This window comes from Anguilla anguilla, chromosome 8, assembly GCF_013347855.1.
Source record: "Anguilla anguilla isolate fAngAng1 chromosome 8, fAngAng1.pri, whole genome shotgun sequence".
In the NCBI taxonomy this organism is placed as follows: domain Eukaryota; kingdom Metazoa; phylum Chordata; class Actinopteri; order Anguilliformes; family Anguillidae; genus Anguilla; species Anguilla anguilla.
Window position 1 is genome coordinate 15,748,616 of NC_049208.1, and position 25,900 is coordinate 15,774,515.

Here is a 25,900-nt window from a genome sequence, read left to right on the forward strand (position 1 = left end):
TTTTTGTGGGGGCTCCCAAGTAGTTTAAAACAACCATCAAAATGTCCTGACCACTTATTCCTTGCTCCCTGATTGGGACTGTGTCTTTGGGTACTTACCTAAATACACAGGGTGTTATTGCTGTGTGTGGTCAATTTGTCAGTGAATTTATCTATTTGCTGCTGTTGTCATAGTGTTTTTTAGTGCCCTGATTCTGATTCTCCACCATTGCTTTTTAGGTGAAACAGAGCAGGTAATGTTGCAATAGCTCATGTTAATTCTCTGATTTCTTTGTGTGTTCAAATCCCAAATATATGAGGCTATCATGGACTAAGGTCAGTCCTATAAGAGATTTCAGTTGTATAATAATATATACTCATACCAATCGCAGGCTTTAAAAGCCACTCTGGAGAACACAGTGTTCTAAAGCAGTACTCCATCGTACGGTTCACACAGTACAGCTTTTTAGCACAACCCTAGATTGTTACTGTGCTTAATATTCCAGCACAGAATGAAAATATTCAAAGACAGGACAGTGAAGAAAGTTGAAAAGGTTGGAAACATAATTGTCTTTTTCAAATTTTATCTTTATAATCATTTTTCATCCAGTTTTCTCATTTTCTAACCCCAACTGTAACCCTAACCCTACGTTTAAGCGAAACCACAACCCTAAACCTAACCCTGAATGCACTGCATTGGAAAGCTGGGGATCTTACTGAATTGAAAATGATTTAAGTGCTTTGTAGGCAATCTTACTGGATGAAAGAAAAGTTGCACAGCTTGTGCTTTGATGTGACTTCTTTAGCTGCATATTTACAGAGTTAATTCAGATTAACTACTTTCCTCAAGGCTACAAAGGCCTTATCCCTGCCTATGATACAAACTTACCACCTACTGGCCAGAAGTTCAATGTTTCACTGCACAATGCCCTATTTTTATGCATTTTTATATCCCAATAACCACTTTAATAATATTAATTTATGTGTATAATGAGCAAATTGCCATCGGTGTGGCCATATTCAGAAGTTTTACACCGCCCGCAATTTTTGTTTACGCCGAACCTGTAATATTTGCATTCAAATTAAATGAAAAGGGGCAAACAACTGCAAACATCCTCAAACCTGTTTGGATAAAAAGGTGTTTGGCGGGCGCGTGGGCTTACGGCTTCCAAAATGAAGCGAGACGTTTTCCTGCTCTGGCCTGCATGCAGGGTGGCTCCTCGCTGCTCTCAGGACTCGGGTTCGAGGCCTCTGTTCCCCGCGGCGTGTCAGCCTGGGTATCAGCAGCCCGGGCGGACTTGTGTTTGGCCGCGTGCCCCACGGATAGCTCCCACCTGCTGAAGAGGATTTTCCGTCCGAGGTACGAACTCGAATGCGCGCCGGTCCTCGGAGACGGGAACTCGGCGGTGTCGGTTTCGGCCGTCTGAAGTCCCTTTGTCCTCCGCGGCGCTCGCTCGGGCCCGCGCCGCGGCCACGGAAGCCGGGCGCGAGGGAATGCTGTATCTCAGCATTAACAGGGTGTCGGGTTGCTCGAGGGAAGGAGAGAAAAGAAACTAAACTGGATTTTTATAAGAGTCTGATAAATCCCCATGTCTTTAGCCAAACAGAAGCGAGATTTAGTTCCTTCAGTTCCTGGATAATGCAATATCCCCGCTTTAATTTGCTTTACTGGAACCGACTTCAAAACAGTTAAGGTGGGGATAGGACAGCATTTTATTTTCAAGACATTAGCAAAAGATTAGCAACAGCAATTTAACCTAATCTGCATCAACTTGCAGTGGGCGAGTGTTGGGATAAGTTGCTTTATTTTAGTCTGTTAACTTACCATTTCTAAACAGTGGAAATTACAGAACCACAGCAGGCAAGACATAACTGAATACTAGATGCCATGAACATGGTTTTACTTTTTTTGAAGATTTCATCATATTAACTTTCAAATTACATCCTCATCAATGACTCATCAAATGCTCTCTGATGAGTATCAATGACTTGCACTGTTTTAGTCATACAATTTTTTAAATGTGGTAAATATAGTTAAATATCACTTAGAATTTTTACCTTCAAAAAATAGAGAAAGGAATTTAATGGAGACTAAATAAACAAAACTGTAGGAACAGCACAATACTCCTCAAATAAATCTGGAAAATCAGGTATAATTTCTCTCAGTAGTGAACAGTCGATGAAAACCGGCCCTCCTGTTGTAACTGTATGTAGACTCCCTAAGAGGAGAACAGTGAATGCTGAACGCCCCTGCACTTTCAATGGTTCCTCCCTCAGAATATGTCTGGAGTGAACTTCCTTTCACTGCACAGTAGACAGATGGCAGCAGTGAGCCACAACAATTGGGTGCACAGAACTGTGGGACCCCAGCAGCATCAACTACAACAACTCATCCCCCCTCCCCCTAACCCACATCTCACTGCCTTTCCGTCTTCAGCTTTAAGAACTGAAACATAAGAAGAAAAAAACAGAAACAAGACAGAAAGGCCATATGAAGGAGGAGAGATGTGAAGCAGGAGAGAGAAGGGGGCAGGAGATGGCCAAGGGGAGGAGATCTTCAGGTAAGGACAGCTGTAATTGGGGGTGGGGGGTGGAACCTGTGTTTAAACAGCCGCTTAGGGAATTGCTGCCTGGATGGGGTTGGGGGGCGGGGGGGGGGGGGCGGGGGGGGGCAGTGGGGAGGAGGAAAAAAGAAACACTTTTTCCAAAAATCAGTGGGGGCATGGGCAGGGAATCGGTGTCTGTCAAAAGCACGTGGGAAGGACAGGAGAGAGTGAAAGAGGGAGGGGATGGAATGGACGGCCGAGGGAAGGGAGCAGCGACTGAAGCGGGAATCGGTGAGTCAGTGAGTGGCCGAGAGGGACCATGTTTGTGAGCGAGGGAGTGAGGCGCGGAAGGAGAAAGGGAGTGAGTGAAAGAGGAAGGGGAAGAATAAGTGTATGCAAATGCAGGAGCAAGTGGCTTAAGATGCAGGAGAATGAATGGGCGAGTGAGTGAGGGAGTGAGCGTGTGAGTGAGTGAGGGAGCGAGTGAGTGCGCAAGCAAGTGTACGAATGAGTGCGTGAGCGAGTGGGTTAGTGAGCGAGCGAGCGAGCGAGTGTGTGAGTGAGTGAGTGAGTGAGTGAGTGAGCGAGCAAGTGTGTGAGTGAGTGAGTGAGTGAGTGAATGACTGAATGAAGAAGCACAGGCAGTAGCGGTCTAAAGGGTGTTAGCTGTTACTCCAAATCCTCCGGTGAGACTCTCAGCCAGCCAAAGCCGGGATCGCGAGGGGAAAAGGCTTGTCTGAGAATGAGGCGAGACAGTTCTGGGAATGTCTGTAACAGCCATTTTTTTCCCTGGTCTTAGGTATTTTTTGTTTCATTTTATTTATTTTTTTCCAGCTTGGGAGGCTTTGCTTGCACCCTGAATCACACCATGGCTTTACTGAGTGATTTAAGGTGGCATGACGTGTCTAGAGTGATTTAAGGTGGCATAGCGTCTGTGGGAAGATTTAAAGTGGCACGGAATGCCTGTAGTTGGCGTCCCATTTTCAATGCCTTCCCATGCGTACTCAAACAGTGTTCTCTTTTTAATTAGCTCTCAAGGTGGCTAACAGCTATGACTACAGTGATAGCACAGTCACCAGCTATCATGCTAAATATTTAGCACATTGCTTAGCTGAGAGAGTAACACAAGATACCTGCTGGCCTTTTCGCTGTGGAAACGTAAAACAGTTGTGTAGGCAATGCTGGATTTATAATAAACAGCATGCCACCCTTGGGTCATCAATACCACAAAAGCAAACAATAATACAATCAGATAAATCAGGATATAAGAATTCCTTCTCTTTTCATTGTCATGGTTTGGTAGATCCTAACCATTTTAATGTATGGGAGAAGGAAGATCCTTCATGGTCTTCATTTCATGTTATTTATTAAGGAGCCAGTTGTGCTCAGGTTACACCCAGTTACAAAAGTCACCTGTTATAAAAATCAGCATGCCAGCATACTTTCCATCCAGCCTCTTTGTTCAGTCGTTACTCACCTGCTTCCTGAATCACAACCTCTTGTATGTGGCCACCTGAGTCACCTGTTTCACACACCTACCCAACAACAGTATTTCATGTTGTACATTCTTATGAGAAGTTTCTATTTTGCTTTCTGTTATGACAGTTGGTCTCACCTGTGTCTGATATTCAAGATCTATCAAGCATATATATATATATATGTAGTATACATATATACTTCTGATTCAAATCATGACACAACCATTACAAGTAACATCATAGTCTCAACACACTGCTGAGTGCAAATTATCTAGTAGAACTTAATTTCTCCTTATCCTAATTGCAGCTTATACGATCACAATCAATTTATATCTCTCTGTCTCTGTCTCTCTGTCTCTGTCTTTTTCTCTTTAAAAATATTAACTCACAGGGAAACATACTTTACAAAATAAAAGTCTTGAGAGTTTAAAATCTGTGAGTTTTCTAAAAAGAAGTAGTTTGCATTCACAAAGTATACGTTTTGTGTTGTTGTTTCTTTTGTTTTATTGATACAACAGATAGATTCATCACTGTTTAAGGAGTGATAACCAGACTTTACATACACAGTAAAATGACCAGAACAGACTCTATAAACTCTACGAGAGTTGAATTAACACTGGGCGTTTTACTATGTAGGCAGGTGAAAATGTGAAAGTCTTGCAGTATTTGACAGTTTAATGTTGTAGTTTAAATATTGGTTGCCATGGCAGTCTTATTTCTGCTGAAAGAATTTAAGGGAAATCATCCAAAACAGTAACCAGATATTCAAGCCGTGAAAGGTATTGACTGCCACTTTAAAACTGGTTCAAGCATGTATTTCAGTTAGTATGATCTAAGGAACCTGGCAAAAACACCGTAGAAAAAAAACCTATGGTGATAATAATGTATGTATAAAGACTTCTCAGTGGTTCCCTTAATTTTTTGTACAGATCCTATGTGAGAGTTGTGATTTTGATCATTTTTGAATTGAAAAAAGTGATTCATATTCTAGCATTTAACCATGTATGGGATATAGTTTGAAGTACCATAATTTGCAGTTTTCACAAAAGTCTTCACTAAATTAAAAAATACAATAAAATACATTTCTAAAAATTATATATGTATATATATATATATATAATTTTTAAAAAATTATTTTATTGTATCTATATATAATATGTGTGTGTGTGTGTGTGTGTGTGTGTGTGTGTGTATATATATATATATATATATATACATAAATATGGCTTTTGGTTTCTTTTTACTAGTTTTCATTGTATTTCTAATATTGCTGATTTTGTAGTACATCACTGAGAAATGTGTACAGCACTGATAGCAACTGCTTCTTCTGAGAAAACAGTAAAAGAGCTTTTTTTCAGGCAGAGCACAAGTTTCGCTCTTTCTAAATAAAGCATTCGGGTTTAAAATGGAGGAGAAATGTGGTGGCACCGCTGCAGGGGAGAAGAACACTGAGTTCCATGGCGCGTAGCAGAGTTTGGTGCAGGGCGATGGCCGGTGGGAATAGATCATTGGGAAACCATGCTGATTAAACTTTACAAAAAGTTTTAAAGGCAAATATATTACAAATATATTTGGAATTATTCTAAACAAATCTGCCCTCTGTACAAAATACATTATTATTATTATTATTATTATTATTATTATATAATATAATACTATAAAAATAATATTAGAAATCCATACGCAACAAATAAAGCACTAATAGGTAATAAAATAAAATACTTTGCATTGCAGTAAATAAATAAATGTTAACTGTTTTGCTGTTATCATTTATTTTCATTCTGTACTTTTATTCGCTTCTCTGACATGGTCAAGGTTAAATACGTGTCCATGAAAATGAGCTTTCATGTGAGTTGTTCACATTGCTTGTAATTCGTCAAGAGATCATTTATGTTGATTGTCCCATTCGATTCATGTGTGATGAATACAGCATTTCAGGATCAGTTCACTTTTTTATATACTTATTATCGTTCCTTCATCCTCTTCTGTCTTAATTTCAATGTAAAAATACCTTTAAAGATTTAGAAAGATTTTAAATCTATATTTTTTATAGAAGTGCTAAGTTTCTATTTTTTTAGTAAAATCATTTTAATAAAAATGATTGTGTGGAATAAATATAAAGCTTAATAAAAACATTTATAAATATAATATATAATATAATATAAATATTATATTTATAATATAAAATGACTAAATGTAATATTACATAAGCATTAAGAGAACACTTAAGGATGTTCTTCTTTATAGTTTGATATCTATGTCAAGATATATGGGTAAAACAAAAAATAAAATTTAATTTGCAGTTGTATCTGAATGAATATGTTAAAAAGTCAATCTTTATACTACTAGACGAACATGAATAAAGACATACAATTATGACATGTACACAAGTGGTAAGTTAGTAATAAATATGTAATAAAATGAACCATTAACTCATTAATACGTTTTCAATAATTTACTTGTATCATGCATATAATTTATTTATAATAATTCCTCATTTAACAGTATTTATTTGCCGACCATTATTGACCTTTGATTTGAGCAATATACTGTAATTTAAAAATATTTACATTTGCCACTATAATTAAATAATTTAGAAATTAATAAGTAATAATATATTCTGAGTGGTTCCCTGCCGTAAAAAGAACCCTATAAATAAAATATAGCAAGAAATATTTTGACAATGACTGCAAGGCAACAACTTTATCTGGGATCAAGACTGAGGGCAGACCTGTGTTTACAATATCCATACTAAATGGAATGAAATTGCTCCTTGTGTTGTGCATTTGGCAAACGTTTATGTAATGCATACAAAGGCTGCTGTAAAAGTCTGAAGTTTACACCTTCCTGAATAACACCCATTATAATAAAATTAAACTGTCTTGCCTGAAGGCAAATCTTAAAACCTTTGGCTGTAGATCTGAAGCACGAGTCTTCATTCTTCTTCATTTACACTGTGGTTTAAAGTTCGAAACCCAGGCGTTTCTGGGACAGAGACTGTTCATTATTTTCCCCTTCTTTTGTACATTTTATAGTAAGGACAATTAAATTAATAGCTGTAGCCGGAGGTCGACTGCATATTTTCTGGGAATATTAATAACGTTGAGAGACCCAGGTCATGGGACATGCAATTCTTAAACATTCCTAAGGTGTTAAATTATCGTTTTTCATTTGGTGTGCATTGCACTTACAGAAGAGGGGCCAAATGAGAGCAGAGACCGAACTCACCCAGTTTAACACTTTTATCTCAGTTTTCTATCTTTTTCCCATTTAACACAACCCTAGAGTGAGGAGTTTGAAAATATGGTCTATTACACATGTGCTGGCCACCAAAGCAGAGAGGACAGAATGCTAATTGTGGATATCGGACATGCAGCTTTCATTAGAGTAACCTTTTCCCTCCCACAACGTTTACTCTGTGGCATTACTATATGAATATTACTTACGTAATTCTTAAAGATCAATTCAGCCTTTCACACGTGGCGTTTTAATTGTCTGACTAATAATGGTAGCGCAGTTTTTTGTGCATGTTAAATCAAATTTCAGGGACAGGATCTGCAGAGTATCAACGCTGTGATGCCTTAAATTTACGGTGCCTCGGTATAACATACAACATACAATAACATGCAGGTTTTTGTGTCATATATGCAACAGAATACTGAGTTTTCTCTGTGGATATTTTATTTGTAAGTTTTTCTTTTTTTAAAATATTGCCAAACACAAATAACCCTGAGATCTCTGCCTCATTCCCCTTTCTTTGTGCTGTTCATTTTTCCCTCCCTGTGCCTCCCACTTTCCTTCCCTTCCTCCCCATCCCTCTCTCCCTTTCCCTGACTAAAACAGTGGGCTATGTAGCAGAGTCTGTCTGGAGCTGACGTGCCCTTGGCCACCGGGCTAATTCTCTGTTTGAGCTCTAGTCAGATAAGAGGAAGAAAAAGGCAATATACAGAAAAGAACTGGGCTAAAACCAAGCATGCAATTTATTTATTCTAGAGGGATTTCTCTCCTGAATTTAGCCAGTACATTACATACCCTTTATTTAGGTTTATGGTCTTTTTGGGAGTGATTGGATGGGTCTAGGTTTCAGTGCCTGCCAAGGTCTGAGCAGTTTGCTATGTCCAAGACCAGTATTGAATTGTTCAGCTGTTTTTCTGTCTGAGCAGGGTAGCTGTATTTGATTTTGTTTTTGGAAGACACAGTGTTTCAGTGTTTGGTTGGACACACACTGACACAGACACACTGGCACACACACACACACACACACACACACACGGACACGAACACACGTTCACTCTTAAACACACGTACACATCAACCTACTTGTCACACACATTTAAACAGATACAGTTACAGTGAGAAGGGTTGGGGGGAGTGGGAGTTTGGAGGATGTGAATTGGGGGTTGCATGTAATGGGGGGGGGGTGAGTGCAGGGGGTGGACGAGGGTGTCACGTTCAGTAAATTTATGAGCGAATAATGAATAGGCTCTGACGCAGACAGACTCCATAGTGTTTGCGTCAGCTCTATCTCCTACGGTCAGTTCCCAGCCAAGACGAGGCAGGAGATTTCATTGGGGGGTGGGGGGTCTGGATTAAATGACCTCACATTCTAGAAGGCCACAGCATCTCTCTGCCATCGGCTGCCTTGATGTCCATTTAAAGACGCAGAGTATAGATATTTTCCCACTGTCCAAAGAGGTATCAGTTGTTACTGACAGCGCACTGTTTGTTAAATTGTGACAATTTAATTTTTTTAACAATATTTTCAAAAAATGCTTTTTATTGTCCATGTCAAACATTTTTTCTGTGGAATCTTCTAATTTCAAAATTTCAATTTTAGTTTATAAATATTTTTTCATTACTTTTATTATTTGTATACATTTGTATATTTGTATATATTCATATATTATATTGTAATACATATAGATTTGTTATTTTTGAAAATAATACATATATGCATTAAATGTAAACCAAGATTTCAAAAAAATACAGATGTTCATTTGTGTTTGTTGCTACTACTCTAGCAATACTAATATTATATGATAATATTATAATAATACTTTATAAAATAATTTGTAATAATAATAATGCTGTTTCATCATTTTTTAGTTTGATATCTATTTTGATATCAGATTACTTAAATATCAATATCAATCATGCAGAATAAAATTCCATAAAGACCAAAAAGAATTGTAGAATTTCACAAATGTACGTTACTTTTTTATTTTTCACAAGCATTATTTTTTGGCCAGCCACCTTTCAGTAAGCAGAAAAGCAGAGCTACTGTGATCCAAACCAAACTTATTAAATGCTCAAATTATTTCTTGGTGAATGTCTCCAAATCAAACAGTTACACTGATTTCAACCTCGGGCCTGGCAGTTTTGGAATGCATGTTTCCCAATGTGAGTGCACTGAGAGAAAGAGAAAGTTAAAACATGGCAAACACGAGCTACAGACTCTGTGTGATATCGGCTAATTCAAGTTTCTGTGCGTTCTTTGTGACAGGAGCAATGGGAGTGGTTGTACGCGTAAACAGAGGACTCATTGAAATCGGTTACAGTGCCTGTTCAACCTGAAACGTCTCTGGAGCAGCACGTTTTTGTCACACCACAGAAAATGGTAATTACCTTGTCTGAGCTTGCTCACTTTCCAGCCCCGACAAAGGTGACTTTTGTCCCAGCATGACGCTGTGCCGGGGCTGAGCGGCTGAAAGGGCTGGCTCTGAGGCGGCGTTGTTCCCCTCAGGATTGTGTTTTCACTCGCACACTTTCTGACTGCCGCTGACACGCTGCGTGCCGAGCGGGAGGCCATTTTGAAAGATGTCTCTGATCCGGCTCCTTGCTACGCGTTCTATTTTTTTTTTTTTTTTCTCACACCGCTAATAACATCACGTGCTTGTGACTTCTCCAAAACATCTCCAATCTTTCAGCCATCGCAGGCTACTAGTTCTAAAAATGATGTGGATTTCATATTTGCACATATTCGTACAGGATGTTTATGTGATCGTAAACAATGATAAAAACCTGAAATAATAGGATTATCTGTTGAATAACATTGCGCGTCGTACATTCTGTCTTCTGCAAACCATTTTTTTTAATACTTGTTTTGACATGTTTTGCCAAAGTTTTTATAACCATTTTACAGAGAGAGAGTGTGAGAGAGAGGGATGGATGAAGAGAGAGAGTAGCGAAAGGAGGAAGAGAGAGAGAGAATGAGTTTTAGCTGAATTTCTACTCCTCACATGTGTAAACACAGCAACCTGCATTATTGCATGCAGGTCCTTCTCTACCCCTAACAGCACATGGATGACCGAGGAGTGGCAGAACTGGAATGGGTAAAAATCAGTGGGGCCCCTACCCACCATGTACCCTAACGCACCGGGGCACTTAGCAGGGGGGCCCGCGTAGCACCCCATTATGGCACACTGATTGGGAGGGTGTGGGCCTGCTTTGCTGCTGTCAGCACTATGTTATGTAACAGCACTGAGCAGCACGGACACACAGAGGCCAGTGTGTTTCAGAGAGGAAGTCACACTGCAGCCTTTCCTCTGGTACCCCATTGTGAACCCCCCCCCCCCCCCACCACCACCACCACCACCACCAAACACCCTCTACATCAGACCATGATACACACATGGACCAACTTAGGACTTATAAATGCTTTAAAAATCTTTGGTGTTACTCATTTTATAGTTTTATTGGAAAATTTTAAAAAGGAAAAATAAGTAAATTACATTTGATAATTACATTTGGTGAATGTTAACTGCGAAAATCACCAGAATTAAGCCTGAACATGATTAGCATTTAAATGTTGAAACATAGTTATATAAGAACTAGTTGATTAGTTAATACACTGGCCTTTCTCTTTGACTTGGAGCTACAAATGTGAGTAATTTGTAAATTATTTCTTATTCTTAAAAAATAAAATTAAGTTTATTGTTATATTCGTAATGTGTGGTTTGTTTCAACTAGATGAAGCTGAACAGTAAGCATAAAGGTTGGAGTAAATTTGAGTTAAAAAGATCACTATATCGAAAAAGATGCCCTTGTCAGATGGCTGTGTGGTGCCACTGTGAAAACAAGGCGTGAGACACCAGAGTTTAGGGGCCACACAGGAAGCTTCTGGTCCAGGTTACCCCCAGGGAACCAACTCCTACTGCTTTCAGTACATTCTGGTTGGCATGTTTCCTCATTAAAGGGTTAAATTCCAAACACCCTGGAGAACAATACTCACTGTTCTCCACTCAAACTGCTCTCAGCTAATATTTCCTCACCGCTGCTAGAATCTCACTATTTAAAATATAAATTTCCTGTGTGCACACTCTCACTCTCTCTCGCTCCCTCTCTCTCTCTCTCTCTCACACACACTCCACGCACTCTCCATCTCTCTCTCTCACACACACACACACACAAAGGCATAGTCTTTGTCTCACCCATGCACACATATGCTCTGACACACACATATACATACTCTCTGTCTTACACACACTCACACACACACACACACACACACACACGAGTACTCTCTGTCTCACACACAGTCGCTCTGGCTCACATGCACACATGTGCACTGGATGAGAAGCCTTCCGTGCTGTGGTATGCCATGCCTGTCCTCAGCAGCGTCCAATTGGCATCTCACATTATCTGCGGTCAGCTGGCACCATAACCGGCCAAGCCAACAGCTGTACCGGGGCCTTGTACCAAGGTGATCTGCTGAACAGGGTGCCTTAACCCAAGCAGCTCATGTGCTTTCATGGAAAGATCTGGATATTCCAGACCCACATATCCCTGCTGAGGGACAGCAGGTACGTGCAGGATCTAAAATATTTCCAGCGCCCGCAATGAAGAAATTAACCTGCTGGATATGGGTAGTTCTAGATGGGCACAATCCAGCTTGTTTTCCAGCTCTCTTTAAACCACTAGCACTCTCAGACATGCAAATGACTTCAATCAAGGTGACGGTTTGTTGGACCAGGTGGTCATGTGCTTCCCGGAACAGAAGCCTGCAGGCACGGAACCTGTCCAAGCCCACGTAGTCTCTCCAGGAAAAGGCTGGTGTTGCCCTGCAGCCGCTAGCACACACACACACACACACACACACACGCACGCACGCACGCACGCACGCACGCACGCACGCACGCACGCACGCACGCACGCACGCACGCACACACACACACACACACACACACACACACACACACCGCTAGCTGCAGATACAACAATGTGCAAAGAAATACATGTTTAAGAAATATGTTATAAACTCTCACAGTTTGTCATTTGGTACCATTTCGGAATATTTAAGACCAGTAAAATTGCATGGTTAAGTAAGTGTGAAAAGCAGGCTGCAGTTGCGACTGACTGGCAGAGGGATCACCCACGCTGACTGGACCGATGTCCACAGCACTGCACGACCTTTCACCTCTGGGGTCACAGGACTGAGATGTTGGTGACATCAGTGGGGGGGAGGGAGGAGGAAGCTGTGCAGAAAGCTGAGTAAAGATGGGGAAAATCTACTCTCAATAAGCCTTCTCGAATTTTTTAACGAATGAAGCCACAAAGAGGTAGAGGGGAAAAGAGATTCAGAAGTGGTATCAAGCTGTAGGCCGATGCGAAAGGACACGCAGAGCCACTGCTGGTCTCTGCTATAACTCAATATGCCCCCCTTTTCCCTCCCAAAAATCACCGCTCCACAAAGCCTGGATGCCGGCCATATGTGTGTCTGACTAGAAGCTATTATGCCGTTGGTGCACTTTAAAACTTTTGTTTGCCGACATGACAGAATGAGAGTTTGAGTGTAATTTGATGAGGGGAGAAGTGGGAAAGCTCAGAGGGTATAGAATGTTCTGGAAAGGGGAGCTCTTCTTGTCTCAGTCTGACAGCCAAACATATGTAAACCCCTCGAGGGCCAACCTGTCCATATGGAACGGTCCAATGCACGGCAGAAATGCATTTTAAAAAGAAGAACTGTACCCAAAATATGAGCAGCAGATCTTTTCAGATGCATCAACTTGAAGAATATTTTAGACGCCAGATAAGTGATTGCATATCATTCACGGGATTTCCTTACGGCAAAGATTAAAAATAACTAATCCCACTTGTTCATACAATTCTGTTGTCACATGAAGTCCTAATTACATCCCACAAGTAGAATAAACAGATTCATGACAAAGTTGCATCCCTTCCAACATGTGTGAAATATAGATGAGCCTGTTTATATTGCTTACTACATGCTATTTATTTTAATAAAGAGAGAAACTGAGACCAAGAAAATTTGTCATGCTGTGGTGTCACATGCACGCACGCACACACCCACACACTCTCTCACACACACACACACACACACACACACACACACACACACTCATACTAATTTGCCTGTGTGAGGTGCCATTCAAGAACTCTTGAAGCCATGGTGTTAATGTCCAGTTGTTTTTTCAAGCCCCTGGTGACAGGGAATACACACTGCTGTCAATCACTTATAGTGTTTCATTTGTTGTTTACTTTCCCCACAGTGGTAGTACATAATTATAGCCTGAATGTATTTTTTTTAGCTAGGGCCCCTCAGTGGCACAGCTAGGATACAGGGATGACACAAATGGTTTGCAATGTATTCTGGGTATACCCCATACAATCACATTTTATGGCATAATGCAATCTCATCTCATTCCTCAAGCTAATTTCAGTCCCCAGTCCGACGTGTTCTTCTCCATATTTAAAGAACGAGCAGAGGTGAATGGCTCTTGGCATAAAATATTCAAAGATGTGATATATAGTTGAATCGTCCACTTGTGGAGGTATGTCCTCATCCATTTGTAGTCACAAATAATGCATTTAAATGTTTGTGCTCAAGAATTTGTATTAAAAAAAGATTTTTAAAAAAACATCAGTGTAATCCAGATTTTGCTTCATAATATTTTTTTACTTGCAGAAATTATTTTGAAAATGAATTAAATAAAATAAAAAGAACCTTACGGTCAGTCACATGTTACTCAGACGTGCACTGGCTCTCTTCAGAACTGAATGATGTAAATGAACAGAAGCCGCTTCTCCTCTGCATCTACCTTTTGGCCCTCTAGTGGTGGAAGGCTATGACCCAGGGAACCAAGCTCTAAACCTTATCACTGTCAATAACATACTTGCAGCAGTGAAATGTAGATTAATCCTCTATGCAGATGATTCTGCTTTGATGGTGTTAGGAAATGGAACTAGACAGTTTGAGTCAGAAGTTAAAGACTGTAAGACAATGGCTTTCGGAAAATAAACTGTCGTTACATTCGGTTAAAACTTAATCCATCCTTTTTTGAACATGGTATTGTATGATTACAGAAGTTGTTTAATTATTGGTTATGACAGGTGTCTATAAACTATTTAGTTTTCCGTTAAGTTTTGCTGATTTATGTATATGTGTTGAGTAAATGTTCTTAATGAATGCAATCTAAGGGTGTGGAGTATTTTTAACATTCCATCAATGACCATGTTGGAAATAAGTGTTGAACACTTTAACATGTTATCCTCTGGGCTGTACAATGTGTACTTATGTTAACAGAAATAAAATCAGTCAATCAAAATCAGTAATCAGTCAAAAAGTAAGTACAGTTACGGACATAACCAATTTAAGGGGCCACCAAAACACTACCAGCAAGTGGATCATCAATTCTGTGCAGGCACGATCCACTTTAAGAGAGCACATGACATGGTACGTAATGTGGAAACAAGAATAGCGTTTTATGTTCTAACTGAATTCACTTTACTGTATGTTTTTTCAGTACTATTTTAGACAAGTTATGCATTTAAATTGCATTACTTTAATCCTTTAATGTACTGTTTTATTATGTTCACTCATTGAAAATGGGCACGTCTAATGATTATAAATACAATCCTCTGTGCACTGTAATGAGCTGAAAACCTGCAGTAGGATAGGGGCCTCGAGGGGAAGCCATGCTATTGACACACAATGTTTGCAGTCTCTACATGCCAGCCTGCTTATCCACATATGCATGTTCCTTGGTCATTTACGGCGGTAGGTGCTGTATCTAGGACCTACCACCATAGTAACGTGTGAATCTCTGTGTTTTTTCAAACTCTATGGTCTGGGCCCTGGAATGCTGAGCGCTGTCACCTAGTGACATCACAGGCTGAGCTGTGGGTGTGGGGAGGCGGACCACCTACTGAAGCTGGAATCTGGGGGCTGACTGATTGGGCCATCAGCAGGGGAGTCAGAGGTGAGAGGGCCCAGGTGGGTGTAGTTCCCACACACCCCCATCTTTACACCCCCTACCCGTGCCCACATCCCCCTCCTCGCCTAGCCTCCCACTCCTGTGGGGGTGAGGGGGGCACTGGGGGAGGTGCCGAGGCTAGGCGTTCTGCTGTTGATTTGACATAGACCCATGTTTAGCAGATTAACAGGTGAAAGACCACAGCAAGAAGAGAAGACCATGAAAAATACTTCAGAGCATGTGGGTCCACTAGCTTTCAAATCCCATAATGGAGATAAATGCAAAAGATTATACAGCCATTTGCAAAAGGCAGTGAAAAGCCTAACCTTGATTTCCTTCAGGTTACAGTAAATATCTGCCAACACCCCCCTGAAGATTTATGACTATGTTATGTGGTGATTAGGCTAACTGGGAGGTCAAATCCTGAATGAGTGGTTCAGGCAGACTGCGGTACACACGTATGACCAGCAGAGTCTGGTGGGCAAGGAGACAATAACAATCCCACTGTTTAAAACCTCACGCCCTGGACGATACGACCGTGCTAATTGCTAACAGCACCAGGCATAACTGTGGAGCTGGCTCTCTTTAGGACTGAATGATGTAACTGGACCGAACCAAAAGCTACACCTACTCTCCAGCTGCCTTTTATGCCCTCTGGTGTTGGAATGGAATGGCGCAGTGTTTGTGTTAGCCGCCATAGTCAGGATCCAGCACCAGAACAGGGACACGGGCCACATGCCGAGACCCAGCCTTTCAGATGGACAAGCCCCAAATTTCTATATCTGTTATCAGACGTGGGCCAACTGGCCCTGGTGGTTTTGACCTCTGAGCATGGCACGCGCTCCGTCTGAGATGTTGGTGGATATCTTGACCTATGAAGGTTTGCACTGACGGTTAGCTCGTTCGGCCTGTTTAGCTTGGTTGGCGTTGCATGGGAAACAGAACTGACCTTCCTGAAGTGACTCTAGCTGCTGGCGAAGGGACACAAGGCAGGCCTTGATTTTTGGCCTTAATGATATTATGGTTGTAACTTCATCTCCCCAGACTACGCCTGCTGTGACTCAGGTGGATTATAGGACTGCAGAAATACGGAGCAGTGGGAACACTGCTCTCCTAGGACCAGTAATGCAGATATACGGGACTGGAGAGGTCTGGAGGCTTGAGGCAGATATGAGGCCCCATAAGCTTATTTAATAATGCATGCATTTACCATGACTTTACTATGGGCCTGGTTTATAAATACTTAATAAGCATTAGTAACTTAATCATACTTCATCAATAGATACCTTTTTGTGTTTATTTTGGCATGAATAAAGGTTAATAGAATGGATTCAGGATTGCAAGGTTAATGAAAACTGCCTGAACGAGGTTATCATCAGTGCCGTTGCATTGGGAATATATAGATCACAGCAACAGTAGAGATATATTTTGGCATGTATTACCTTTTAGTAGCTGAAAGTGGGGGGGGTGGTGGTGTGGGAAAGCCCCTGCCACTGTCTCAGTGTCTATCAGGAAACAGGCGATAATCTGAAACACTTTGCCTCAGCAGCATTCCTGTGAAATTACACAACTGCTGCAGATTGCGGCCGGGTAATTAGCTCATTCGTTACCATCAACACATGGCAGCCCACTTTGGCCGACAGCCCAGTCGCTTCAAGTGCTGACCTCCTCTGCTTCGTGTGTTATATTTCATTGGTGTTTGTATGTGTGTGTGTGTGTGTGTGTATTCATGTGAGAGTGTACTGTGTGTGTGTGTGTGTGTGTGTGTATATTCATGTGAGAGTGTACTGTGTGTGTGTCTATGTGTGTGCATGTGCATGTGTATCTGTGCGAGGGAGTAGCAGGCTTTATGTTCTCATTTCCCTAATTATTTTATTATATTGTATTATATCGTAAATGCAGAAGGTAAGCATTTATTCCATGCATTACTACTATATTTTTATTGTTAATCATCATATCTATTTTAATCTTAAATTCTGAATGGTAGAGCTTATTAAAGTGCAGATAACCAGTGCTCCAACCAGAGCCTTAAACAAGTGTCAATACATACAGAGCTGTCTACCTGTATTTTTCCTCAGGTCCTTGAAAATCGCTGAACTCAGAGCTACAAGACTCCACGCTGCCTGTGCCTGCGGCTTTTCGCCTGCTTCTCCTTTTCCTCTCCACCCTGCTCTTCCTCCTCCTCTCCGTTCTCCGTCTATCGAGCAGCTGTTCTTTCAGCGCCTGGGTCCTCCAGTGCTGCTGCTTATCAGAGCACTTTATCAGTGGAGAGCTGATGTGGGCTAATGGCTTCAGCTGCCTGGAACTTCCTAGTCTGTGGCTTTTTTATGGCAGAACTCCGCTCCGTTGCGGGATGTGCAGAGGTGCTGTGGGTGTGAAGAGGCTGCTCATTGCAGACAGGAGCAGCAAACAGCAGCCGATCCATACAGGGCTTGCCTACCACCCCAGCCGATCCATGCAGGGGTCAGCTACCGCTTCAGCCAATCCATGCAGGGCTCACCTACCACTCCAGCCAATCCATGCAGGGCTCACCCTACCACTCCAGCCATTCCACACTGGACTTTCCTACCTAGTCCAGAGCTTGACTCACTCCAGCCGATTCATACAGGGTTTTCCTGCCGCTCAATCCATGCAGGCCTGTTGATGTGTCATCGTCTCCAGTTTCCTCTTTAATGGACTCATGTTCATCATCAGCCATTTCTAAAATTAATGAAGGGGACACATATCAGTCTTCATATAGGAAATGTCATCCTAACAGCAGGCAATTCCCAAAATAGACTTCTGCAGTTGCACCAAGCAGTTTGTACACTGGGAATCAGGTCTTCTTCATCTGGGTTTGAAATAGAAAGCCAACCAACCCCATGCCATGAAGGAAATGCGTGTGCCAGCCCTCACACCCCCTCCCCCCCCCCTTCCCCCCCAGGGTAATAAGTAATCATCTTGTGGTTATCTCTTAAAGATCTGCCCTCACACAGAACACCAGCCACAGCAGAAGGCAATCAGCTGCGGTCTGCTACCGAGTCAAATTGGAGCTAAACTGTGTTTAGACACAGCCACTTAATTGAGACGTTACACTGCTGAAGGCTCCATCAATCATCCGCAGTGACAGATTAGACGTCACTTTCTGGTCCACTGGGAGTCAAAGCATGCTGAGACCTTCTGTAACTTGTCTGTATTATTCTGGTATGTGTTTTGTGTGTGTGTGTGTGGGGGGGGGGGGGGTAGTTACAACACATTGGAGAGGAATGCTTACTCCAGGTATACAAAACGGACAAGGCGTCCAACAGTTTCTATAGAAAGAGGGAAAGCGAGTGTGGGTCAGTAATGAGTGAAAGGGGCAGGGAGTTAGAGGGGTAGGTGATACAAAAGGCAGTACAATAAATTTCCAGTTGTTTTCATTCAAGCACTTCACAGAAGAGGCCCCCACTTGACTTGTGTTTACACTCTCATCTCCACAAGCTCACTATATCCCCAAATGTAGCTCCCAACCCCCCTCCTCAGAGCACCAATTTCCTCTTCACCACTGCACTGATTCCATCTTTTCCAATACACCGACTCCAACTCCTCCACTGCACTGATTCCAAGTTGTTTACTCCACTGATTCTATATTCTCCACTGCACTAATTCCATCTTCTCCACTGCACTGATTCCATCTTTTCCAATACACTGACTCCAACTTCTCCACTACACTGATTCCAACTTGTTTACTCCACTGATTCTATCTTCTCCAGTGCACTGATTCCATCTTCTCCAGTGCACTGATGCCATCTTCTCTAGTGCTCTGATTCCATTTTCTCCACTGCAATGAGTACCCCATTCTAGGCACACCAATTCCCTTTTTTTATACTTCTTTGCTCATCTTATTCAAAGGGTGTGAATTGCTTTAGAAGGCACTGCCTGTACTCTGAAGGAACACAGCCCAGGTGTTCATTAAGAAGCTTTTTTTTTTTTTGCAAAGAGGCCCAGGCTGATGTTTATGGCTCTCGGCCAGGAGAGAGTGGCAATGTGTATGTACATCCTGCAAGCTCATTTCCTGCCACTTCTGGGCATCCTTCCTACTTTCAGCCAGGTTTCCTCTCTAATAAAGAGGTGAGGAGTTTGTCTTAAGAGACTCTCGAAGCCACAGCCCATGTGATTGACCCTCGGCCACTCAATGCCCCATTGTTTCGGGAACTTTGCAGGATACCTCCTCCATTTAGTTTTACACTCACTCGGCATATGCATTCCACATTGTCCCGGGCCACTTCCCCCTCCCCCCCACCCCCCTATCTCACGTGCACACATGCCACATGCACGCTTAGCAGCCATTTGGCAAGCTGCCAGTCTCATTTCCCTCCCAACCACTTGTTAGTAATCACTATTTCATTAGCGATGCAGGGTTAAGTTTATGAAGTGACATATTTGTATCCTTCTGTGGACTTCAAAAAGAGGCTTTGACTGGGTGTGTGTGTGTTTGTGTGTGTGGCATTGTGTGTGTGTTTGTGCATGACGGTGCGTGTGAGTGTATGTTTTTATGTGTGCGTAGCTCTCTCTGAGTGAGTGTGTGTGTATGCATATATCTCTGTGAGTGTGTGTTTGTATGTATATGCATATATATGCGCGTATATCTTTTTCTTGATCTCTCTGTTTCTCTGTGCATTTGTGTATGTCGGCATATCGTTCCCTCTCTCTCTCTCTATCTCTGATTGTATGTTTGCACATGTGTGTATGTGTGTGTGTGTGTGTGTGTGAGTGTGTGTATGTGTTTGAGAGTATGTGTGTGTGTGTGTGTGTGTGTTTCAGGGATGTGGGAAAACAAAAGCAAACTGGCCTAGGCTGTTGCCTAATGTGTTGGGGGGTTGGGAGTGGAGTTGAGGAGTGTGGCATGCTGGGTGCAGGGGGGAGGGGGGTCTGGAGGGATTAGGACAGGGGAGAGGGAGGGGTCACACTCACACCGGGAGAGGTGTCCCTAATGTGAAGCAGGTGGCCACCCTGCCGAGCTCCCAAATATTTCACACCACAGCTGTGGCACATGCTGTCCCAGAGGTGTGAACAGGTCCTGGGGACATCGACACCCCTGTGGCACTGTCCTGATCTCCACTTGGGGTGCACTTCTGCAGCTAAACGGGATTTTCTCACAACCAACAACATTTTTAACAAAGGGACCCTCTGTCTGGATGAAGCACCATGTCTGATACTGATCTAAATGGCACAGATCAGGTGGAAGAGCTGGCTGTTGTGTCAATCATCAAGATATAACTCACCTAGGAATCTAACTGCCCAACAGATGTTTAAACCGTTCTCTCTGGGCAAAACGGTCAGGATGATTTCACCGTTACAAGGAGACCGGAGACCCTGATGGAATTTAAGTGGCTGCATGGGGACTTTATAGAACCTGTGGGGTGTTTACATTCCCCCCGTTGCAGCTGGTGTCCTCTTCCCTAACTCTAGGACCGGGGGGTGTGGTGTCAGGAATGACATTGGGGTCTATTTTCCCTCACATACTTGGATGCTTATCACCCATGGCTGTATCCCCAAAGCCCACCTCCCCCCTCAAAGGGGCCTGCTGGAGGCTGAGGTGGGGTCAGAGAGCAGCGGGCACTGTATGTGTGTAGGTGTGTGTATGTATGTGTTTGTGTGTATGTTTGAGTGCATATATACGTGTGTGTGTTTGTGTGTGAGTGCTTGTGTGCTTAATTATGGTTCAAAATTAATGTACAACAATAAATAATCTGACTCAATAAAATAAAATAAATGAGACAATGATCATTTTTGTCATAAATTGCTATATCATACTTATAAATATCATACTTGCAACAGTGTTAAGGGATGTGTCCAGCCTTGAGAGTAGTCAGCTTGTTGTCCATAGATGACTGTAGATAAAATGATTTAATGAGATGTAGAAGGTAAATTGTCAGTTTAGCATTAACATGAGAACCTGAACTGAACTGTCATAGTATTTATTGCTCCCGAAAAGAATCTCCCATTGGCTGAATGTCATTTATACTTAAAGGATGACGGCATCATCATCGTCTCAAAGCTTTTTACCTGTAGAAGTATTTGAGGAACGTTGTGTGTAAGTCGCTCTGGATAAGAGCGTCTGCGAAATGCCTGTAATGTAATGTAATGGAATGCATCCATAAATTAAAACCAGTTTATAAGTGAGAACACCACAAGCGCCAGAGAAGCATTGTTTTCTTTAATGATGTTGTCTTTTGACAAGATTGAAATTAAACTTACCCGGAGAAACTTAAACAAGCATCTTTTTTAAATATTCAATCTATTTATAAAGCTGGATATTTCACTGAAGCAATTCAGGAAGTGTTTTGGGGGGGGGGGGGGATGATGAAAAATTGGAATGGCTATTTAAGTTTGATGTTTTTAAAATGGCTAACTTTGTTTCAAAAGCCTGGAAAAGAAGGCAAGATGGATTGTTTGTTTAGTCTCTAATGAGGTGTTATTATTTATGAAATGATTTTGAATATGTTGCAAAAAACTTGGAAAAGAAGATAAGAAGGTTTGATTATGGAGACTATACTCTTATGTACAGGGTATATGTATCAGATATGTGTCTGTAGCATTTTAATAGGTCTAGGATTTACTCTGGATCTGTTTTATAAAAAATGTTGGTGTCATATAAGCCCATGTGGGCTGGGCATCCATATGATGCATGACACAATAATAAAATTCATTCATTCATTCATTCATTCAGGATAAGCTCCTTGGTCAAGGGAGTTGAACCTACAACCTTGATGTTTTGAGCGAAGTTCCCTAATCATTTTATTATACTTCCACTGAACCTAAATTAATCCAAGATAAAGCAGCACAAATTACAATCACTCCTTTTTTTGTTTTAAATCATAAGATCCTTCACACATATTTTATACTTTAGAGTCGAGAAGGCAAACCAAGTTAAAGGCGTTGAGTTTTCCTCTGTTGACTGATGAAGGACCACAGAGGAGCTACAGGAGCTTCAGACGCTGATTAAAACCAAACTTCACCCTCAGAAAACACACAGTCATTTGTCTCTTTCAGAAAATACAAACAAGCGTATAAACATGGCCGCTCACCTCCCACGCCGCCCCTGCCCGATTGAGCAACTGCACGCAAATACCGCCACAGGCTGCATCTCTAATTAGACAGAGATATGTCATCGCTCCACAACAACCGTATCTGTAATTGGTGATGCATCGGTGTCATTACGGATACAACGGTTGTGCCCATGTGGGTTCTGACTTTGCCCCAGCTCCCGGTTTGAAGCCGTGTGAAAGGATGTCTCTTTTTGTAGGCTTACGTGCCACGTTCTGAATGTTCCCACCCAGAGCGAGCGAGCATTTCATGGGCCAAAAGCGCCTGGTCTTAGCTGCCAGGCTGCTTTCAAAATCCTAAGCCAATTACATTTCAGTTGTCCGCAGCCAAAGAATACACCATAGTGACATTACGTGGCTAACATCAAGCTTGAACTGGGGAGTGTGTTGCATAAAGCTCGTTTAGCCAACAAAAAAAAAGCCAAATTAACCAGACCCCAGTGAAACAAAAATATGGCTATTTCATTTCAGGAGTCCAGCTTGAGAAAATCAAGTAATAGCGCGGTGATAAACTCTCCCTTGAAGACGAAGATATTGTCTGTCATCTGGCACACACTTCACACTGGAAATAGAACACATGATTGACAGGAAACCTGAGTGAGTGTTCCTTAGAGCACACAAAGGAGCTGAACATGATTGCTCAGGACAGAAGGCTCAGGACGGAAGAATTTTATACTACTGTATATCGAACACGGGGATACAATTGTGAAATAACCACTTACACCCTATGAAACAGCAAGAAGAGCATTCCTCTCTCTCTTTCTTTCTCTCTATGTCTCTCTCTCTCACTCATAGTCACACAGGAAAGTGGAGCTTATTCTCCAATGTCTTTCCATCTGAGTCCCACCCTCCCCACTTCCTCTAAACTACAGCTGCAGCTACCAGGCCATTTGGAGCCCCACGTTCTCTTCCTGTCCTCCGACTAGGAGTGAAATTCTACAATTTCACAAATTCCTCTTCCCACCAAACACTTTGCCCCGCACTGTCTGAGCTGGAGCTTTTTCCTCAAAACCTTTGTCTTTGCCACGCGATCCCTAAGTATCGTTTGGAAGAAGGCGGTCCCCGGAGCGCGGTTTCCGGGACGAGGCCCGTTTGCGCGCTCGTGATTTACGGGTCGCGGTGTCGTATTTGTTTGTCCAGCGGAGGAGATGTGTAAACAGTTGTAAGACGGCTCCTTCTGCGGCCGCCGTGCGTGTCGTACCTGCGCATAGCTCTCACGCTCCGGTCTGAGCCGTCACGCCCTCTGAAGGTGAGGCACGGCCCGCCGATTGATCACAGCTGCGCCCGCGCGGCCCTTCCACCGCCCCGGACCCTGCTCCAGCTGGACGCCGCCTGGCGCACCCTCCGCACCCTCCGCACCGCTCCGTCTGACCCTAAAACACCCGCTTAACACCCCTGCAGAGGACGGACAAGGGGGCTGACGTTCACCAGTGGGCCCTTAAATAGCGTTTTTAAATTTATTATGGATTGTGCTCAGAGCAAAATGAGTTTTATCGCTGTTAATTTAAATAAACCTGGCAGGAAGGAATCAGCTAAAGGGGAAAAATGGTTTGAGAGCATGTTCATTGGTTAAAAGTATTGAAGACAGTCGTGTTGGGTTAGTGATGTCCTGGCTCTCAGAAGGGTCTGAACTGTAAATATAATTTGGCTGGGATTAGGAGGCGGGGGGGGTGGGGGGGGGGGGGGGGGGGGGGGGGGGGAGTCAGACTGAGGCAGGGATTCCAGCACCTAATTTATCTGACGGGAGACCGAGGACTGACAGGAGGGAAACAGGATGGAGGGTCTGTGTAAGATGTGGGTTTGTCACTTCTTCCATTCATCAAAAGTCTGGTGCTTCATATTTTAATGCAATAAACTCGTGCATAACCACCTTCCACTCCCACATAAGCAACCTATTATCCAAAGCCTCCATTTAAATGCTAATGTAAAATTGACAGCCTCGCTGCGTGCCTTTTACAAAAGTGTAGTGCATGAAAGGTGCATCCATACTTGCATTCTTGGTGCAAACTATGACTACCTCTGCCATGTGTGATTGAGTGACTACAATACAGTTTGTAGAATAAATGCATTTTTCCACATTCACATTTTGAAATTGCATCAGCTGCCACGCTTATTTTAGTTTACAGATTTATCTGACCTTTAAAGGGTCCGCCTCTGCTCTTATCCCTCTGAGGTTGGTACTGTGGGAGTTTAATTTAAAGCTGCAATCCCTCTGTGCCTCTGTCTTTCTTTTTTTCTCTTCCCTTCTTTTTTATTTCTCACTCCCTTTTCTCTTGAACAACGTATTAAAAGATGATTTTTGGTAACCAGAGGTAGCTGATTCTGGGCCTGATTTACTAAGACCTTTAGCACACGCAAAACCAATAACAAGACCAATGATTGGTCATGGTATTTGTTTTGCATCAGCCATTGGTTGTGTTATTAGTTTTGCGTGTGCTAAAAGGTTTGTCAGGTGCTAAAGGTGTTAGTAAATCAGGCACTATCCACAGATTCAGAACAAAGAGCTTCAGTTCTCCAGAGTACTTTTTCCAGCCAATTTTCAAGTGTCCAGATTTCACATGAATTTTCCTGAGTGTCTTTCGCCTGGAATGAATTCCCACCCTCCCTTTTTCAGAAGCATTTTTGCCATAGTCCTTTGCTAGATATTTTAAAGGCAATTTCCTTTTACAAGGCAATAAAAGAACAGCACTCATGACCTACAGCTTTGTGAAATGACGTTTATACCTTTAAATGTCGTCAGTCTTGTGTCGGATGTGTGTCAGAACATCAGTCTTATGACAGTCTCTATAGCTATGAACAAGAGCATTTATCTTTTCTTTTTAATTCATAATGTTACGCCAGTTTGTGACTGAGTGTCAGTCATGTTAAGACTCTGAAAATTGATCTTAAGGATTAATTATGGCCATCACTACAATATGAATCTATACTGTAGATCAGTAGCAACAGACTCCACAACAGAGTAGCCCAGCAGTCATGGACGAAAATGATTTAGTGCAGAGATTGGCAGAACAAAGGTTCTTTACTCTTGGAGCTTTGTCCAGAATAAATACATTTTACAGCATACATCTCTTTTGAGAGACATGGAGGTGTATTTCACTTTTATGTTTTATATTGTAGATTCTTTCCTATGGCTGCTTTCTCAATGAGTAAGATTTCAACAACAAACTTGTGCTCTTTTTTTTTGGGTGTTTTATTTTGTAAAGGTCTACTGTATTGTATAGGTCCAGTTCTGATGCTGTTGATAGTGGGACTGTGTTGATTTCCTTTATTCTGTAAAATTAATCTTTCTGTAATCACTGATTGTTGATTTATTTTGTGGTCATATTCAACATTCCCTTCTTTTCAGTCTTCCACCCAGGCAGGTTTAAATTGCAGGTTGCTCTACAACCCCCCCCTCCCTTTCCCCCGCCACCACCACCACCACATCCTGCTCCTGTACTCTTTGTATAACATTACATGTAAAACCTATAAACATCTTTTAACAAAAAAACTAAAAAACTGTTTTTTGCTCCAATCATCCATCAGCAATTATCCATCACCTCGTTATACGGATAAAGCAGATTTCACAGCGAGAGCAATGAAATGTAACAATGCAACAATGAGACTGCTGTGCGTTTC

General features: G+C 42.1%; 2 long non-coding RNA genes across 4 annotated transcripts in view; both read left to right on the forward strand.

Moving 5' to 3' along the window:
- The first annotated feature begins 2,312 nt into the window (after positions 1–2,312).
- On the forward strand, positions 2,313–10,939 carry LOC118234728. Of its 2 annotated transcripts, none has more exons than XR_004766710.1 (3): positions 2,313–2,539; positions 9,506–9,619; positions 10,278–10,939. It is a non-coding gene; the product is annotated as an uncharacterized LOC118234728 (long non-coding RNA). The 2 variants fall into 2 exon arrangements; XR_004766709.1 differs by lacking the exon at positions 2,313–2,539 and adding an exon at positions 2,712–2,815.
- A 4,141-nt stretch (positions 10,940–15,080) lies between these two features.
- LOC118234727 overlaps positions 15,081–25,900 on the forward strand; it is a 31,427-nt gene continuing 20,607 nt past the window's right edge. Inside the window, exon 1 of one of the 2 annotated variants that reach the window (XR_004766708.1) lies at positions 15,081–15,235. This is a non-coding gene — a long non-coding RNA (uncharacterized LOC118234727). The remainder of the gene's footprint in view (positions 15,236–25,900) is intronic. The other variant, XR_004766707.1, reaches the window with a different exon arrangement.